This window comes from Aulostomus chinensis, chromosome 16, assembly GCF_037954235.1.
Source record: "Aulostomus chinensis isolate RoL2024-O1b breed Wild chromosome 16, RoL_Achi_v1.0, whole genome shotgun sequence".
Lineage (NCBI taxonomy): Eukaryota > Metazoa > Chordata > Actinopteri > Syngnathiformes > Aulostomidae > Aulostomus > Aulostomus chinensis.
In genome coordinates, this window is record NC_141335.1 from 27,148,999 (window position 1) to 27,169,760 (window position 20,762).

Consider the following 20,762-nt stretch of genomic DNA (forward strand, 5'->3'; position numbering starts at 1 on the left):
GTGAAGAGAAACCAGCAGCGGGGTGACATGTACCCTTTTGGCTGGTTGAAGACCAGACGTGCTGCTGCATTCTGGATCATCTGCAGAGAACATGCATGATCTGATATTATGACATGCTAACATGCATGATCTGATATTATGACATGCTAACATGCTTGATCTGATATTATGACATGCTAACATGTTTGATCTGATCTGATATTATGACATGCTAACATGCTTGATCTGATATTATGACATGCTAACATGTTTGATCTGATATTATGACATGCTAACATGCATGATCTGATATTATGGCATGCTAACATGCATGATCTGATATTATGACATGCTAACATGCATGATCTGATATTATTACATGCTAACATGCTTGATCTGATATTATGACATGCTAACATGCTTGATCTGATATTATGACATGCTAACATGCATGATCTGATATTATGACATGCTAACATGCATGATCTGATATTATGACATGCTAACATGCATGATCTGATATTATGACATGCTAACATACATGATCTGATACTATGACATGCCAACATACATGATCTGATATTATGACATGCTAACATGCATGGTCTGATATTATGGCGCGCTAACATGCATGGTCTGATATTATGGCGCGCTAACATGCATGATTTGATATTATGACGCGCTAACATACATGATCTGATATTATGACATGCTAACATGCATGGTCTGATATTATGGCGTGCTAAGGTGCATGATCTGATATTATGATGTGCTAACGTGCATGATCTGATATTATGGCGTGCTAACATACACGATCTGATATTATGACATGCTAATATGCATGATCTGATATTCTGACATATATTCACACATGATGTGATATTCTGACACGCTCAACACTTCAGCATATGTGCTCATCGTCTATGATCATGATTGTTTGGCCCGTGTTTCATATCTGTGTACTCTGAGCCATGTCTGAGATGACAACATATTTCAGATTATTTATAATGTTCACCTTCCATTTCTTGTTCCTGTGGATTGAAGGAAAAATGTCAGGACAATTATGGGAAGTGTATCAGCAAAGTAGTAATTGTCTTATGAATAATGAATCTTCTTAATGGGCTGAAGTATGGCTGTATGTATATGGGATGACAGGAAATGTACAAGGATGCTTACCTGAAATACTCCACAAATACAACATGAACGAAGTGTAGCTGCCTAATAACATTTAAATTTTCAGCAAATATTTATATTGATAATTACTTGGTCAGTGTGCTCATGTACTGCAGCAATGCATATCTGAATGGAAGAAGTACTGTAGTACTTCATCTCTGACTGTACATCCAGTGTCTTGCTCTAATTGAGATTGGGGGCTTTTTAGATGTAGTGATGATTCGGTGCTAACAACCAGACCTCCTGCTGGGTTATTAGGCTCTAATTGCACTGCTACTTTATATATAAAACAGGCAGGACTGACGCTGGAGGCAAGAGCACAGCTGAATAATGCACAGCCAAAGCCTGAAAACGCTCCGCTGGCTGCCCTGCTGGCTGCCCTGCTGGCTACCGCCATCCCCTTCACTAACACTCTGAATAAAATATAGCAGCTTCGCTCTGTTCTGACTCATTGGCTTTGCAGAAGAAGGACAGTAATTGAAATCACTTTGGGACACGGCTCGTGTTTGTGACCAACAGGAGATGGAAGACTGGTCCCTCAGTATGGGCTCTAATTTTGCGTCTGGGATTGATGGTGATTGGCCTGAGTAGTGGAGTGTGCATGGCTGCCCCACAGACTTTTAGCTCCTGATTGATCTGAGATGTTGACAGACAGCAGTGTTTGATTCTGCTCCTGTTATCTATAATGTAGCTGAAGCTCTCAATGGGCTGACAAGATTAGAATGCATTACTGTCAGAAAGCAGGGTGCCCTGGGGCTCACTGTGCTTGTTGAGTGTTAATGACTCAGACTCGGCCTCGCCAGTGAAGGGCATGTGCTGACAATCCACCTCCAGTCACCAGAATGTAAATCAGCGCTGCCTGGTGCCAGACACACAAATAATAACAGCTGCTTTAGCTTGACTGATGCGACGATGCTGATGTGGTCTATATTACTGGTGGACTGGTGGGACCAGCTCCCACAGCGCTGTTGCTCTGAGAACCAGAGCAGTGCAGCTGGAGAAGTTTGGAGCAGTGATCAGCACGACCTCCGTGTGCTTATTATCCCGATAAATCAAGACTTCAGAGATGGCGTGTGTTTTCTTCTATATCGAATGATGGTATCATCAGGAAATTTCAGTGCTGATAGCATCAATGAACAGCAGGCCCCGCGAATGTCCTGAAACGACATCCACTGCTGGATACCCCCCCCCCCCCCAACCTGCACAATCAGGCTGAATTTCTCATGTGAGTGCCTCCCATCTTGGGTTGTTGTTGAGGCAGAAACTCATGTCAACCTTGAAAGGTATGTTGGTCCAGGGGTGGTGGTCAGGTGCTCTTGTCTCCCTGGAAGCAGGGTGAGGCTCACCAGAGAAGCCTGGCTGTGTCCTCCACACACTTTCAGCTCCTCCACCTCCTCTGTTAGCAACACTACTTGTCAGCTGTGTAAAGCATGAAGAGCTTGTAATGAGCGGAGCATCTATCCAGGCAGGTGCTGCAAGGTCCTCCAGGATCATGAGATGGGGTTGCCCAGGTCTTTAATAAGCACCCTGGGAGAAGTGAATTGCCCTGAATACTCAGCGCCAGGACTGTGTGGTCAAATAGAGCGAGCTGCCAGCGTCACTGCTCTTATCAGGCAGACCTCTGAGATGTTGACGTGGCCTCTTCCTGCAACTCCAGCGTCTGATGGCGCGTCCTCTCCTGTGTGTCCCTGCTGCATTGCAGGAGCCAGACGTTGTGTTTGAGGAGCTCCCGGCTGGTGGCTGCCAGTCTGTGGAGCATCCAGACTGCACTTTCCTCGCTGGTCTTTATTGACCCCCTCTTTACTCGTGCAGACCCTCCTATGAGGAGAACCACCCCCCCCCCCACACACACACACACACACACGTAAGGTGGCATGAAGTCATGTTTTGCTCAAGCTTATCTAATGTTTCCCAGCGATTGCTATGGAGGCAGGCTCATCTTCAGGGTCACCTTCGGGCTCGTCTCCTCACCCTGACTGAGAGGGAAATGGTCAGTAGGTCAGAGGTCAGAGAGGAGAATCAGTGAAGCTGGATGTGAATCGAAGCCTCCAAACCGTCAAACTCATTAAAAGCTCTTTAAAGCGCTGCATCGGCTCAGCCGCTGAGAGTCCACTCGCTCTCACCCCCCTCAGAACGCCTTCACGGCCACTTGAATCTGAGCTGAACTCCAACCTTGAACTGGGCCATGTACAAACCCTGATGACATGTTTTAATACTCAGGAATATATTTGAGTAAAAGTACGCCTGGGAAGGTGGTGTGAACATTCTCACATTATTGTCAGCATAGTTACGTCATAGAAAGTGTGTCCAGTGTCTTTAGAGAGCAGGACAGAGCTTTAAGCTTCCACTTTGTCATCTCCTAACTCTTTTCTTGATACAGTTTGTGATTTACATCTGATTAATTGATCGAATCATTCAGCGTTAGGATAATTTCCCATCTTTGTTTGTCCCTGAGGCCCAAACTGTATCATTTAGTCCCAATACTGTCCTGTCAAAGTAATACACGAGCAAAACTGGCATGATACTAATACTCACTCAGTCCTATTCACTTCTTGAAGTATCACGAAGCTGCTCCTCCCAAGCTCAGCTGGATCACCCTGATGTCTATTTTTTACACAATTATAACAAAAATATCTCCAGCCTTGTGCCTTAACTGGCATGTTAGTGTTTAGTTATATGTTGCAGTGTGTGTGTGTGTAATAGATATGACAGATAGATCAGAGTTACATAAAACAGTAAAGAACAGAAACATAACAGGTAGACAGCAGGTAGACAAGGAGTTAAGTCAGTTTTATTTGTGTGGCTCCAAACCCCAACCAAAGTTCTGTCCTGACTCTGTCCAAGTAGAGCAGGTCCAGCACCTCCCTCCTTCAATGAACCTCCACCCAACAATTCTCCATCAGCAGCACATCCTGCAACAGCAGCCAGCAGAATCTTCCTTTACCAGCAGGAAGGTGGAGCAGATCCAGGATCAGTGGGGACGGAGAGAGAGCAGGAGAGCAGGACAGAGACAAAGACAGAGAATGGAGGAGGACAGAGAGACAGAAGGAAAGAGAGGGACAGAGATAAAGAGGGAGAGAAAGGAGGAGACTGATGGACAGAGACAAAGACAGAGAATGGAGGAAGACAGAGAGAAAGAAGGAAAGAGAGGGACAGAGATAAAGAGAGAGAGAAAGGAGGAGAGACTGATGGACAGAGACAAAGACAGAGAATGGAGGAAGACAGAGAGAGAAGGAGAGAGAGGGACAGCGATAAAGAGATAGAAAGGAGGAGAGACTGATGGACAGAGACAAAGACGGAGAATGGAGGAGGACAGAGAGACAGAAGGAAAGAGAAGGACAGAGATAAAGAGGGAGAGAAAGGAGGACAGACTGATGGACAGAGACAAAGACAGAGAATGGAGGAAGACAGAGAGACAGGAGGAAAGAGAGGGACAGAGATAAAGAGAGAGAGAAAGGAAGAGAAACTGATGGACAGACGGGGACGTGAACAGGTGGAGCAGATCCAGGATCAGTGGGGACGGACGTCTGCATCCCAGACTGAAACTGGGAGACGGTTCCACAGGAGGGGAGCCTGATAGCTGAAGGCTCTGGCTCCATTCTACTGTTAGAACTCTAGGAACCAGCAGGAACCCTGCATCCTGGGAGTGAAGGGTTCTAGGTGGATCATAGGGGACTAGGAGCTCTGTCAGGGATGAAGGAGCCTGATTGTTGAGGACTTTGATGGTAGAAGAAGAATTTTAAATTCTGTTCTGAATCTGACAGGGAGCCATGCAGAGAAGCAGTCCAGGAGAGACCTGGTCTCTGCTACCAGTTCTAGTCAACACAAGGCAGGACCAGCTGGAGAGTCTTTAGGGACTTGTTAGTCCAGCCTGGTAGGAGGGAGGTGCAGTAATCCAGCCTGGAAGTGACAAAAGCAGGGACTAGTTTTTCTGCATCTTCTTGAGCCAGGATGTGTCTGATCTTAGCGATGTTACGTAGATGAAAGAAGGCGTCCTGGAGATTTGTTGAATGTGGGAGTTAAAGGGTCCTGGTCAAAGAGAACTCCTAGGTTCCTACAGTGGTGCTGGGGGCCAGGGTGGTGCCATCCAGGGTACCTGTCTCATCAGATCAGGTGGTCCTCAGGTGTTTGGGCCCAGCACAAGAACTTCAGTTTATCAGAGTTTAATAAAGGAAATGATGGTCCTCCATGTTTCCTGTCCTTCAGACAGGCCTCCAGTTCAGTCAGCTGGTTTGTTCCATGTGGATCATTGATGAGTTCAGCTGTGTGTCGTCTGCATAGCAGTGAACATTCATGGAGTGTTTCCTGATCATGTGACCTAGAGGAAGCAGGTACAGGGTGAAGAGGACTGGTCCAAGCACAGACCCTTGTGGAACACCAGAACTGACTGTAGTGGTCTCAGAGGAACCATCATTAACTAGTACCAACTGAGATGACCTAGTAAATGTGACCTGAACCAGTTTAGTGTCTTCGTCTTCGTCTTCGTTGTCCTCCGCTTCATCCGGTGGGTCCGGGTCGCGGGGGCAGCAGTCTCAGCAAGGAAGCCCAGACTGCCCTCTCCCCAGCCACTTCAACCAGCTCTTCCGGGAGGATCCCGAGGCGTTCCCAGGCCAGCCTAGAGGTATAATCCCTCCACCGTGTCCTGGGTCGGCCTCGAGGCCTCCTCCCAGTTGGACATGCCTGGAAAACCTCCAGAGGGAGGCGCCCAGGAGGCATCCTCACCAGATGCCCGAACCACCTCAACTGGCTCCTCTCAACATGGAGGAGCAGCGGTTCTACACTGAGTCCCTCCCGAATGACTGAGCTTCTCACCCTATCTCTTAGGGAGAGCCCAGCCACCCTGCGGAGGAAACTCATTTCGGCCGCTTGTATTTGTGATCTTGTTCTTTCGGTCATTACCCAAAGCTCATGACCACAGGTGAGGATTGGAACGTAGATTGACCGGTAAATCGTGAGCCTCGCCTTTTGGCTAAGCTCCCTCTTCACCACAATAGACTGGTTTAGCAACCGCAAGACTGCGGATGCCGCCCCAATCCGCCTGTCAATCTCCCTCTTACCCTCACTCGTGAACAAGACCCCCGAGATACTTAAACTCCTCCACCTGAGGTAAGACCTCCCCCCCGACCCGGAGTGGGCAAACCACCCTTTTCCGGCTGAGGACCATGGCCTCAGACTTGGAGGTGCTGATTCTCATCCCAGCCGCTTCACATTCGGCTGCAAACTGTCCCAGCAAGAGCTGGAGGTCGTGGCCCGATGGCGCTAAGATGACTACGTCATCCGCAAACAGCAAAGACGACATCCTCCCGCCACCAAACTCAACCCCCTCCACCACCCGGCTGCGCCTAGAAATTCTGTCCATAAAAGTTATGAACAGAACGGGTGACAAAGGACAGCCTTGGCGGAGTCCAACCCTCACTGGGAACAAGTCCGACTTACTACCGGCCACACGGACCAGACTCTCACTCCTTCTGTAGAATGACCGAATGGCCCTTTGTAAAGGGCCATCCACCCCGTACTCCCGGAGTACCCCCCACAGTATGCTCCTAGGAACACGGTCGTAAGCCTTCTCCAAGTCCACAAAGCACATGTGGACTGGTTGGGCAAACTCCCATGCCCCCTCCAGCACCCTAGCGAGGGTGAAGAGCTGATCCATGGTTCCACGGCCAGGACGAAAACCACACTGCTCCTCCTCAATCTGAGGTTCGACTATCGCCCTGACCCTCCTCTCCAGTACCCTGGCGTAGACCTTACCAGGGAGGCTGAGAAGTGTGATCCCCCGATAGTTGGAACACACCCTCTGGTCCCCTTTCTTAAAGACGGGGAGCACCACCCCGTTCTGCCACTCCAAAGGCACTTCCCCCGATGTCCACGCAATGTTGCAGAGACGTGTCAGCCAAGACAGCCCCACTACATCCAGAGCCTTGAGATACCCAGGGCGGATCTCATCCAACCCCGGGGCTCTGCCACCGCGGAGTTGTTTAACTGCCTCGGCGACTTCTGCCCCGGAGATTGGACGACCCCCCCCCCCCCAAGCACTCCCCAGGCTCTGTCTCCTCCACTGAGTACGTGCTGGTGGGATTGAGGAGTTCCTCAAAGTATTCCTTCCACCGCCCAATTATCTCCCCAGTTGACGTCAGCAGCCTCCCACCCCCACTGTAAACGGTGTGGGCAGTTTGCCGCCTTCCCCCCCTGAGGCGACGGACGGTTTGCCAGAACCTTTTTGGAGCCGACCGATAGTCGTTCTCCATGGCCTCACCGAACTCTTCCCACGCCCGAGTTTTTGCTTTGGCGACCGCCACAGCTGCACACCGTTTGGCCTGCCAGTACCGGTCAGCTGCCTCTGGAGACCCACAGGCCAGCCATTCCCTGTAAGCCTCCTTCTTCAGCCTGACGGCTCCCCTCACCTCTGGTGTCCACCAGCGGGTTCGAGGATTACCCCCGCGGCCGGCCCCAGCAGCCTTGTGGCCACAGCTCACAGCAGCCGCCTTGACAATGGCAGAGCGGAACATGGCCCATTCGGACTCCAGTACCCTTCCCAAGGACTCCAAAAAGGGTGGGTACTCTGAACTGGTGTTCGGCGCATATGCGCAGACCACAGTCAGGACCCGTTCCCCGACCCGAAGGCGCAGGGAAGCAACCCTTCCGTCCACGGGGGTAAACCCCAACGTACAGGCAGAGAGTCGAGGGGCAACCAAAAAGCCCACCCCTGCCCTCCGCCTCTCACCCGGAGCAACTCCAGCAAAAGAGAAAGTCCAACCCCTCTCAAGGACTCGGGTTCCGGACCCAGAGCTATGTGTCGAGGTGAGGGCGACTATATCTAGCTGGTAACGCTCAACCTCTTCCACCAGCTCCAGCTTCTTCCCCACCAGAGAGGTAACGTTCCATGTCCCAAAAGCCAGCTTCCATGTCTGTGGTTCAGACAGCCGAGGCACCCGCCTGAAACTGCCACCCAAACCACATTGCACCGGACCCCTCCGGTTCCCCCGATGAGTGGTGAGTCCAAGGGAGGACGTGCCTGTGTCTCCTCTTCGGGCTGGGCCCGGCCGGGCCCCACGGACCAAGGCCCGGCCACCAGGCACTCGCCTTCATGCCCCCACCCCGGGCCTGGCTCCAGGGCGGGGCCCCGGTGCCCCTCCGGGCAGGGTACACGTAGCACTTGCTGGTTTTTCCATGAAGGGTCTGTTGAACCGTTCTTTGTCTGGCCCTTCGCCTAGGACCAGTCTGCCTTGGGTGACCCTACCAGGGGCAAAATGCCCCCGACAGCATAGCTCCTAGGGTCACTAGGGCACTCAAACTCCTCCACCACAGTAAGGTGACGGTTCCAGGAGAAGCCAGTTTAGTGTGGTTCCTTTAATACCAGTGACAGGTTCCAGTCTCTGTAGAAGGATATGGTGGTCAATGGTATCAGAGCTGCACTGAGATCTAATCAGACCAGCACAGAGACCAGTCCCTCATCTGGTACCAGTAGGAGGTCACTGGTACCTTTGACTAGTTCTGTTTCTGTGCTAGGATGAACCTGGAACCTGACTGAATCCTCCAATCAGCTGTTGCTGTGGAGAAGTCACAGAGCTGTTGAGCAACTGCTTTCTCCAGAACCTTGGAGAGAAAAGGAAGATGTGATGTTGGTCTGTAGTTGGTAGAACTTCTGGATCCAGGGTTGCTTTTTGAGGAGGGTTTAATTCCTGCAACTTTAAAGGACTGAGGGACGGAACCAGATACCAGCGGCACATTGATCATATCTAAGAGGGAGGGGCTAACGAGGGGAGAGAGTCTTGGAGCAGCTTAGTTGGGATGGGGTCTAGGACAGTGTTTCCCAACCAGGGGTACGTGTACCCCTATGGGTACGTGAGCACATTGCAGGGGGTACGTGGAAAAATTAAGAATTTATTTCCACGGTAATAAAAAATATTCGTAGTCATATCATAAGTTCGTCAATAAAATGGGACGTGTGTGCTATGACTTGTTTTCCTGGGGAGACAATAACCTGTGGCACAGCCATACCAAAATCAAACAGCGGGAACCTGTTTACTTGCAGGTAAACATGGATAAATGGCTGAAAGGTCCAGTTGCTGTGGATCCAGGAGGGGGAAAAGAGCCCGCCGACAAACGCAAGAAAGATTCCAAACCTAAACCAAGGCAGTATCGTGAAACTATATTTTATATGGATTCACTTCGACGTCTGCGGACCCACCGCAGCCTCAGTGCTACTTTTGCGGTGAAGTCCTGGCAAATAACTCCATGAATAATCACAATATAATAATAATATATTAGTATTAATAATACAGTATTAATAATAGAAACGTTTACTATAATATTGTTTCTTATATTTATAATTTTTATTGCCTTGAAGGCAACATAATTTTATGTTTAATTTGATTTAAATAAGAAGATAATGCCTGAATATTAAATGTTCAATTTAAGAAGATGAAATAAAATGACTTGCGTTGAATATTCAGTTGTGTTATGTTCTACTTTTGGAGAATCATGGATACGTAGGAGTGAAGGGGTACTCATGGTATGACAAAAAGGCTCAAGGGGTACACAAAACAAAAAAGGTTGGGAACCACTGGTCTAGGAGACAGGTGGAGGTTTAGAGGAGGACATTATTGAACTGAGCTCATGAAGGCTGATGGGAGAAAAACTATCCAAGTGTGTGTCTGGTCCTCCAGCTGCCTCTAAGGTTCTGGGTTCTAGGAGCCATGTTGTCAGCTGATGGCAGCAGGAGAAGAAGTTTCTCTCTAATCAGGAGAATTTTGTCATTAAAGAAGTCCATGAACTCTTTGCTGCCCAGGGAAACGGGACTACTTGGTTCAGTAGAGCTGTGGCTCTCTGTCAGTCTGGCTCCAGTACTGAAGAGGAACCTGGGTTCTTCTTGTGTTCCTCTGTTAGTGCTGAGTAGTCGGCTGCTCTGGTTCTACCAAGGGCTTTCTTCTAGGTTCTAAGGCCATCTTGCCAGACTCCATGGGACTCCTCCAGTTTGGAGCAGCACCATCTTCTCTCCAGTTTCTGGTTTCTTGTTGAAGCTGTCAGGTTCCAGAACCGTACCAAGGTGCTTGTTTCCTTGGATTCATAGTTTTCTGTTTTAGTGGGCCAGTAGAGTCCAGAGTTGTTGCTAAGGTGCCTGCTGCTCTATGGATAAAATGATCAGTTTGGGAGGGACTAAGGTGGACAACAGCGCCCTCTGTTACAGTGGGACATGACACTGAATTTAGCACCAATGAAATCAGGTGTGGCCTGATCAGACAAACATCTGATGAATGGAAACTTCTTCTGGTTTGGGATTTATTACTAAACTGGTGTCAACAATGGCAGCAGCGCCACCTCCTGGGCCAGAGCCTGGAGGAATGTGAGTGTTCCTGTGACTGGAGGAGTGGATTCATTCAGACTAGCATCCTCATCGTCACCAGCCAGGTTTCAGTGAGACCCAGCAGGTCAACACAACTGTCAGGTATCACTTCATTCACCGGTTCAGTTTTCAGTGTCAGAGATCTGATATTTAATAGTCCTCATCTAATTCTGATATTCTGTTGAGTTAATTTAGTGTTGTGTTAACTTTAATCAGGTTTGTCATAGGTAGACAACAGATGTCAATTTTCTGGAAAGTATAGAAAAACATTTTTAATTGTGAACCAGCAGATGGGAGATGATAGATAGAGGATTGATGGATGGATAGATAGATAGATAGATACATAGATGATTGATGGATAGATAGATAGATAAATAGATAGATGATTGATGGATAGATAGATGGATAGATAGATGATTGATGGATTGATGATTGATGGATAGATAGATGATTGATGGATAGATAGATAAATAGATAGATGATTGATGGATAGATGATAGATAGATAGATGATAGATGATAGATAGATAGATAGATGATTGTTGGATGGATAGATAGATAGATAGATGATTGATGGATGGATAGATAGATAGATAGATGATTGATGCATAGTTGGATAGATAGATGATTGATGGCTAGATAGATAGATGATTGATAGATAAATAGATAGATTGATGGATAGATAGATGATTGATAGATGGATAGATGATTGATGGATAGATGATTGATGGATAGATAGATGATAGATGGATAGATGATTGATGGATAGATAGATAGATGATTGATAGATAAATAGATAGATTGATGGATAGATAGATGATTGATAGATGGATAGATGATTGATGGATAGATAGATAGATAGATAGATGATTGATGGATAGATGATTGATGGATAGATAGATGATAGATGGATAGATAGATAGATAGATAGATGGATAGATGATTGATGGATAGATGATAGATAGATAGATGATTGATCGATAAATAGATAGATTGATGGATAGATAGATAGATGGATAGATGATTGATGGATAGATAGATGGATAGATGATTGATGGATAGATGATTGATGGATAGATGATAGATGGATAGATAGATAGATGGATAGATGATTGATGGATAGATGATAGATAGATAGATAGATGATTGATAGATAGATAGATAGATAGATAGATATATGATTGATGGATAGATAGATGGATGATTGATGGATAGATAGATGGATAAAGGTTGTCCTCCCAGCAATCAGCTCGTTTTAAAATGAGCTCCTCGCCATCAGGTGAAGGACACGTGATGACGCCACATATAAAGGTGGTAGCATGAGCTAGCAGAGGGGGCGGAGCAATGACCAGCAAAGGTTAAGGTTGGGAGAAATACCCAAAAGTGGTCATCTTCATTCACTTGATCTGACCTCCCCCCACATTTAGTGTATCTCAAAACTAAAATAACGTGTCTGTTCATCCTTCAGATGTTGTGTGTGTGTGTGTGTGTGTGTGTGTGTGTGTGTGTGTGTGTGTGTGTGTGTGTGTGTGTGTGTGTGTGTGTGTGTGTGTTGGTCAGGCTCAGTGCAGTCAGACGAGGAGAAGATGGGCGCCTTGGGTGAGACAGGAAGCAAACATGAACAAGCAGTGAGAATGTGACTGTGTGCATGTCAGCGTGTGACAAGACACTGGTCATGTGACAGGACAGCTGCTGAAACACACACAATTATGTGTTGAGATGTAGGTGACATCAGTGCTGCAGGGCAGAAGCAGGTGTCGGGGGGACCGTGTGTGGGGGGGTCTTCAGCCTCTGGGGACAGCTGGAGAGTCTCGGCTTTATTTCTCGCTCACTCTGCTTTTCCTGTTTAATTATTCACTTCGATCATGTCTTCCTGTAGAAAATGCCAGATGATAGATTAATATTGTGTCAAACGTCATCACACCAAGCGGTTGTTGGTGTGTGAATCGAGTGATGCACCAAGAAAAGGGAGCGACAGTCGTCAGGCTTTTCTCATTTCTAATTCTGTCATTTCTGCCTTCAACGTTTTTGGATGTGCGTGACGACATCTTTGTTTGAATCTCATTTTTCAGTGAGAAATGGATTTGAATGTCCTCTGTGCCGTCACATGCGCTGGTCTGAACCTGTCCCGGCGGAGGCCAACATGGCGGATGGAGCCGTTTGTGAGCGGAAGACCTCATGAAATACAATGGTCACAGAAACTGTGGTATCTGGAGGGTTTGCTGTTGTTGGGCTGCGCTGCTGTGATTTGATGAGCAAAAATACAGTGGTGAAAGCCCATCAGATGAAAGGGATCCGACACACGTACATGAGAGATCCACTGAGGAAGATCCTTCACATCCCGACAGAATCATTGGGATCCGGTGAAGGCCATCGTCGCTGTGGCGTGGGAGCACGCGGGAGGTGCTAACACTGAGGGGACCGTTGAGTCAGTCCCTCCGGCTCCAGCTGGCCAGCGTTCAGGACCAAACATCCTGCCGCTATGTTGTGATCGAGCCGTTTCCTGGATTCAAAAGCTCCATTACAGTCAAAGTGATGTCATTTCTGACCTTGACATCAAGTTCTAGTGGTTCTGTTATTTCCTCATTACGGTGGGCTACTTGCCATCCTGTCAGCACCGTCTTGACATCGATATCCAGCTACTCAGTGGAATCTGGTGGTGTCAGAGTTTGTTGATGTGGTCCAGCCCACATCCTTTTAGCCCTGATGGCGATGACCGAGATCGCTGGGCACTCGTGCAGTTGAGCTCCTGTAATTTCTGGTTTTCAGAACCCTGTCCACCATTCTAGTCTGCCAGCACAGAACTCACACCAGCTGGATCAGAGTCACCAGTTTGATTTAGAAGCAGAACTGTGCCAGGCTGCTCACCATGGCAACGTAAAATCAGCACGGTCACTTTGTCTCAGCAGATTGCTGGACTTGCTGCTGCAGAGAAGTAATGCAGGATAATCCAGGTGTCCCCACCCTCCATGCCGTCGTCATCTCTTAGCCTCATCGTCAGGTGTCACTTCTGTCATGCAGCGAGCTTCTTCTGCCTGCTGGCGTAATGAGTCACATGGCGTAGCACTCGTTGGCGGGGCCTTGTCTCCTCTCAGCTGCCCGAGGAGCCATGTCAGATTGATGCACCAGTCACCTAGAGACTCCTTCACATTGTGATTAGAGTAGCCAACCATCCAGGCTGACCACACACACACACACACACACACACACACACACACACACACACACACACACACACACACACACACACACACACACACAGACATGGACTTAAATAGCAAAGGTGAAGCATCAGCCGGACCGGCTTTGTCGCGGGGCTTCAGTGCGATCGTGCCTCCAGCTACGTTTCCTGATGTTAAGCTGCTCATTAAGCTCAAACTCATTCCCCTTCAACGCAGCACGCTCACAGCCATAATTTTTAATTAGTTTATTTAGCCTTCTTTGTGACTCAAGGAGGAAACTGCCCTCCTCCAGTACTTGGCTATTCGTCAGTGCTTGACTTCACTCTGCAGGGGCTCCAGGTCTGGCAGGATTTCAAGTGAGAATGGAACTACAAAGGTGACTCACAGATTCATCTGCAGTGTTTGCCAGGTTGTGCTGATCTGGTGTCAGCGTAGTCCAGTAGTTGTCCAGCAGACCCAGAGGACTCAGGACTTCAGGCTGAATTATGACTTGGAGGAAAGCGTCCCGTCGATGTGCTCCGCAGCATCTTCACTCCATTCACTCTTATTCCAGCGCTCCTATTTGATGGTAGACATGCGTCCATCATTCTGTCCAGCTGCTCAAAGATGTTTTTCGTGGTAGAGAGAACCACAATACTTCATTGCCAGAACACTGATTTCTCAGTTCTTTCTGGTTAAAATCTGTATACGCCCTGGACTTTACTGTTGGTCTCCCAGCTGTGTGCTCGGTGGAGTTTTCCGAGGTTTAGGCAGTATTCAGTATACTCAGTATATATTCAGTATTCTCCTCCTGTTTGCACTGCCAGTATTTTGCCCTGCATGTACGATAAGGATTGATTGAACCAGACGATGACTTCTAGACATGAGGAGACTGGTGGTGCAGGTCCTGCTCCTCACTACTGTCCCCTACAGTGCTGTCCTCTACTTCCCTCATGGGACTTTAACCCACAGCGTTGCTCTGCTGCTGCCTCACGTTGGCGCTCATGCAATCGTGCATTCATATTTAGAATTTCTGAACAGTTTGTTTTTCTTGTAGTTCATGACCAACACAGTGTTTCCACTGTTACATTACAAACAAAACAAACATGATCGAGGAGGCATTCATGTAAAATGTACTCAGGTGATATATTTGAAGGAGACCGTGGAATCTCTCATGTGGGCTGCGCATCTAAACAGGACGGATCGGTTCCTTGTTTCCATGGCGAGTTATTAGGCAGTCTCAGGCACTGAGCAGTTTACTTCCTGTTCACATGACCAGCGAACACAGGAGACAGGCTGAACCAGCATGTTGCTGCTTGACACCCAGGACGCTTCCATCATGTGGCGTCATAGATCACCGCTACAAAAATGGCTGATGCACAAAAATGGCGTTTGGCCACCGTGAAAATGAGAGACCGTCTGAAGACAAACAAAATAAGAAAACACAGAACAAAGACAGCAGCAACCTAAGAACGTTGAAAATGTTCAATGTGCCAGGTGATGTGACAGCCATGAAGGGACACCAGCCAGGAGGATGTGTACCCCCCCCCCCCCACACACACACACACACACACACACCAGCTTTGCCGACACAGCACTTTGCCCTGCAGACATGCATGATTGAAGGGATACAAAGAACAAATCAGCTCCTTTCTGAGCTGGCAGGGTTCATCTTTGTGCCGTCACACTCGTCTACCAGCGATCAGCCTCCATTTATTCATCAATCCACTTGCTGGTTACTTGCAGCGGCCATGTTGTTCCACAGCTCAGACAGGCAGACTTGACAGTGACATGTCATGAAAATGTGCGAAGGAGGGATGCAGATGGATGATATGATGAGGAACTGAGAATGAATATCATAGAGGAAAATCTGCAGGTCTTCCCCACGTGAGAGATGAAAAATAATCATGGCACTTAAAAAGCTGAGCTGTATATTTAAGATGCATATTATCATATCATATCTTATATATTTGACCATCTTCAGTGGCGGTCTGTGACATGCTACTGGAGTGTGGATCCACGCCAGCCTGTGGAGAGGCTGTCTCGACTCTGCATCTGAAATGAGAGCTGACAGAATGAGCCGACGGTGAGCGGTCACGCTGGAGTTACGTCCTGCTCCTGGAATTCATTCAAATTGTGTTGTAGAGTTAAACCCTTTGACACTCAAATATTTTCCTCTGTTTTTATGAGACTCTCACTAGCAAATCATGAGTGTTGTAAAGTGTGCAGGTGCATTCACCATGCAGATGTGGTGTCTGTACCTCCCCCTGATGAGGTGTCGTGATGTGTGATGGACTGGTATGAGCAGCTCTCGTTTGCGAGGCGTGGCACATTGTTTTACAGTTCAATTTCTCCGTCAGCAGCCCCCTGACACCACGGCTGTTAGTTCCAGCTATCAGAAGGATCCTTGGCCTCAAATGACAAGAGGGCATCTTTCCTCAGCCTATCACGGAGAATTCCCCGGCCCTGTGTGATGATGTCAGTACTCAGGTTGGCTGCGGTCTGAACAATGCGGCCTTTTCTCCCCGGTCTTTGCTCGTGCCCCCACACCATCCCTCTGTCTGCTCTCATCTGTGCTACTTTATTAGGCCCGGGCCAGCCTCCACTCCACCAGCCCTGCCTTCTGTCCTGACAGTGAGCAGTGGTCTGCAGGGCCACTGGGGCCTTCATGCTACATTGGGGGGCTAGAGGGAGCTGAAGGGGGTGAATGCAGGTAACCTTGGGGCATGACGGTATTACTATGCTTGGGAGACAGAGGGATGGAGACATCCATCACATTCGTGTTTGCCACAGCTGGATCTGCTACTTTACCCTAACCAATGAACATTGTGTGTCTTGTAAAAGAACACATTGACTTTCTGGGAAATACTCATATTGACCTCTTTTCCCAGACCAGGACAAAGAGACAGCGAGCTGAGACCTGTGCTAGCTAGCTTAGCACAGTGAATGGTAGTGGGTGGGAAGTGCTAGCATAGCTCTTTCAAAAGTCGTGCACACACAGAGGAGAGAAGGCTCTCTGTCGTCTTGCCTGGTTCAAGTTGCCGCTCTCCTTTTTTTTCCCTGTCCTGTTCAGCAGCAGCATCCATGTTCCTGGTGCCTTGAGGCCGTTTTACTCTGCAGAGGAGGAACCTGATAAACTCCTCCCATCACCATTTGTGCTGAACTTGATTAGGAATGGTGTTGGTTCATTGATGAAGCTACCGGACTGAGGACAGGAGTGGACAGAGAGAGAACAGGGACAGGATAGGGAAGACGGGGGGGGGGGGGTAAAAACAACAACAACAACAGCAGAAAAAACAAACAAACAAACAAAGTGACAACAATAACAACAGAAAAAAAAAGAAAAACATTGGTTGCAGAATTTCCAGTGCAGATTTACCACTTGGTTTAATATAATTTTAAAATAAATGTCTGAGTGTGTGATTATGGATCAGTTGTGCACAGCGTGTGTGTGTGTGTGTGTGTGTGTGTGTGTGTGTGTGTGTGTGTGTGTGTGTGTGTGTGTGTGTGCGCGCGCGCGCACTACGGTTTGTCTTGCCGCTTTCCTTTAATCCCCCGGTCATGGAGCAGAGCTTGGCTTAATGTTAAAGTTTCCACCCCTCGCTCTCTTTTCCTCACACAGTGGCCGAGCTACCCGCTTGAGAGTGTAGAGGTCCAACCTCTGGTACCACATCCTAGAGTGCATCTCTTCTCTTGGTACCTGAGGAAAAGCTTGGGCACCCTCTATGTTTTGTGAATAAATTCTCTTTCAACAACATTAATCTACACTGTAATTGGCCACAGCAGCTCATGTTTTATGGGAAGATTGAGTCATGAACGCTGCACATTCAGTGGTGTAATCCAATCACATGGCTGTGTAAACAGGCGGTGGGGGAGAGTCAACAAATAACAACAGGCAGCAGAGACCTCATCCAACTCAGCAGGAGGAACAGCACACAACAGCAGAAGTGACGTTCCTGTGGTATTATTCAGAGTAATGATGGCGTTCGTGAAATCACACATTGGGAAATCGTTCAGTCGACTGTGTTCAGGAGGCAGGAGTCTGAAGCTGGTCACCTGTTCCATGACCCCTCCCTTCCAGGGTCACCAGGAGTTGTGTGTCCTGTGGAGCCTCCTAACACTCCTCTCATATTCACACAGTCCACCAATGCAACTCAACTTGTAATTTTCCCAAGATTATTACAATAGTCTACCCCCCCCATTGCCGCCACACACACACACACACACACACACACACACACACACACACACACACACACACACACACACACACATGGAAGAGTTGCTCCTCCTGTGGCTGAATGAATCAGGCCAATGGGGGCCGTACATACAGGCTGTCAACTCAGGGGCCATATTTATGTCTTAAGAGCTGTTAGACATTGGTTTGGTGTCACCCGGCTGATGGACTGCCACCCCGGGGTCACAGCACAGGACCTCAGAGCTTCTGAGGAAAGATTCCCAGTGAGCGAACGAGAGCAGAGTTTCCACAAATTACTTCTCGTCTTTGGCTTCATATCCCTCGGCGCTCTTAATTTGTTGGAGCTGCACAGCTATTTTAATCTGTGTCAGCATTGTTGTAGATGGGGCCAGATGTCAGTGGAGATTCCAACTCTAACAGTGTGGAGGTGACAGATACTGGTGTGGGTCATGCGGATGTGACGTCACGTCCTTCATCACGCCTTCATGTCAAACAGTCGTGTCCTCCATTACTGCCTCTGTTTGCCTCTGCTTCCTGGAGCGAGACTGTTGCTGCTTGTCTGTGAAACCCACCAGGGTCACTTCTGTTGAATCATGCTTCCTGTCCTGGCCAAGGTGCTGTTCAACGTGACATCAGCTGCTCTACTCACAAGGTGCTCAAATTGAGTTTAGGTCAAAGAATCTGTGTGTGCACGTCGTAGATGTGGTGGGCAAATGGTGCTGCCGGTAGAAGCAGTTGTTGAAGAACCAGGTTTCCGTCAGCTCACTTAACGGAGACTTCAGACAGCTTCCTAGCAAATGATAGTCCAGCGGTCAGCTGCTGTCAGCCCGGGGGCCAGAACTGGCCCCTAGTGGTGACATATGACTCGCCAGATTATTTGAATAATCTGACTTTTAAAAATTATCATTTTATTTCTTCTGAATCAGCAAAAACAAATTTTGAGCTGAGATAAAAGTTTTATTCTGAAAAGCATCTTGCTCGGCCCACATGAGCGTCCGGTGTGGAATGTTCCTCCAGCGCGCCTGAGTGGCGGCTCGCGGATTTGCCTCACTGAGCTAAAGACGCTCCGTTCCTCTTTTGTTTTGCCTGTTTTCAACAAGACAGCGTGACAGCATCTCATCAATCAGCTCCACGCTTTGGCCTCTGGTGAAACCTGTTTGGATCCTCTCGTGTCCTGGCGGCCATCGAAGGGCCTGAAACTAACCTGGCCCAAGGCCTGACCTAGTTTTAGGCCCTCGTTTAGTCTGTCATACGGTGTAGCTGCTAGATTTGTGCCTGAGAGGTTTGTTAAATAAACTGAAATGTGGATTTTCCGTCTTTAATTTCAGCAAACCTCTTTTTATATTTCACATCTTCACTCTTGCAGTTTGGAATTCCCAGGCAAACTCTTACTGTATAATCTTTTATTCAGTTGGTCTGCAGACCACAAGTCAAAGCCCGTCCTAGCATGTGAATCCATCTGAGCTGGTCCTGGAACAGCCATCGATGAGTAACTGGTTTAATCCTCTGCAGATTCTTGGATGGACAAGAATATCAGGGTTGCTTCTTTTCTGTCCAGCGATGACAAATCTGTGGCGTATCTAGGCAACGCCCTCCGTGGGGACCAAGTTTCATAGCAGTGTACCACCATGGTATTCATTTGCTTAGAGGGTTAACCCTAACCCTACTGTTGATCTTTTGATAATCCAAAACTTAGTTTGGCAAAACACGGCTTCCAGGATTCAGACAGTAAATGGGAAATACTGCAACCCACAATCGAAGGGGGAGGTTTCCCTCCTCTCCAGTCTGTCCTTCGATATTCTCACCGCATGTCAGTGTGCCTTTGATGCTCAGGGTTATTGACAGCTGGAGCTCCTAAATAACTCGCAGCATTGATTTGTTTCTGTGGCATCTCATTCATCTCTGACAAGGACCTGTTGAGAGGAGATCGATACTCTGTCCAACATGCATCACATGCTATAATTCTTAGACACTCACATCAGATAGACTGAACAACACATGTATTTCATGCTAACTAATGTTCCTTGTTTCTTTTGCCCCGTCTGCTCTGTTTCATTCTGGGATCCTATGTGACCCGGTCTTCCCTGCCAGACGGAGGTCTGCGGGCCCACAGGACTTGGAGTAGCTTGGATTTTGCAGTCCAGTTGGACAGTGCCAGGCAGCTTGCAGGGGTTAATGCACTGCGATGGCTCTGGGTACAAGGCACCAGCATGGTAGAGTGAACATCACGTTAAAGCACAGTGAGGCTAAACTCTGCCTCTCCGACACACAGGCAGCAGATCAGCCTTCTCCCATGGAAACACTTGTGAGTAAACGACGGCAAAGACGGCTGTTATTGTGCTGGTGTTCAGAAGCCACTCCGCGTCCTGTGACTGCAGCACCTGAGCATGTGAGTCTGGAGCAAGAGGTGAGGGTGGAGACTGTAGCTGGCAGCAGAACTCTCCCATTGATCCCTGTGGCTCCGCTCCATCTGGCGTTCTGCTGACCACGTTTGTGGAGCGCTGCCAGGGCGGCGTGGCACCATCACTGGCTCATGTATGATAGTGCAGGGCGCTTGTTAATGAATCCACCCAGCAGAGCCAGAAGACCCGGGTACCAGCACATTATACTTCTTGGTATTATTAATGCACGTCAGAGATGCACTGAATGCAATTTTCCCATGATTCCATTTATTTAAGTCTTGCAATTCTAATTGGCGCATAAAGAACATTTTGTATCTAATTTAATAAAAAGATAGAAGCTCACTTAGTTTCACCAAACACATTTGAAAATTAAGTTTTCATCATGGAAATAAAATCCAGCTGATATTGAATTATAGTGTAGTGGACTTTTACAAAAGGAAACAGACACAATGGATTATTCATTATATCATTATATTGTAGAATTTGTTATGATTTCCTTATCAG

General features: G+C 47.9%; 1 protein-coding gene across 15 annotated transcripts in view; it reads left to right on the plus strand.

The window, feature by feature from the left end:
* LOC147248034 (neurexin-1a-like) overlaps nt 1-20,762 on the plus strand; it is a 286,884-nt gene that overhangs the window by 56,405 nt on the left and 209,717 nt on the right. The gene's annotated exons all lie outside the window — the stretch shown is intronic.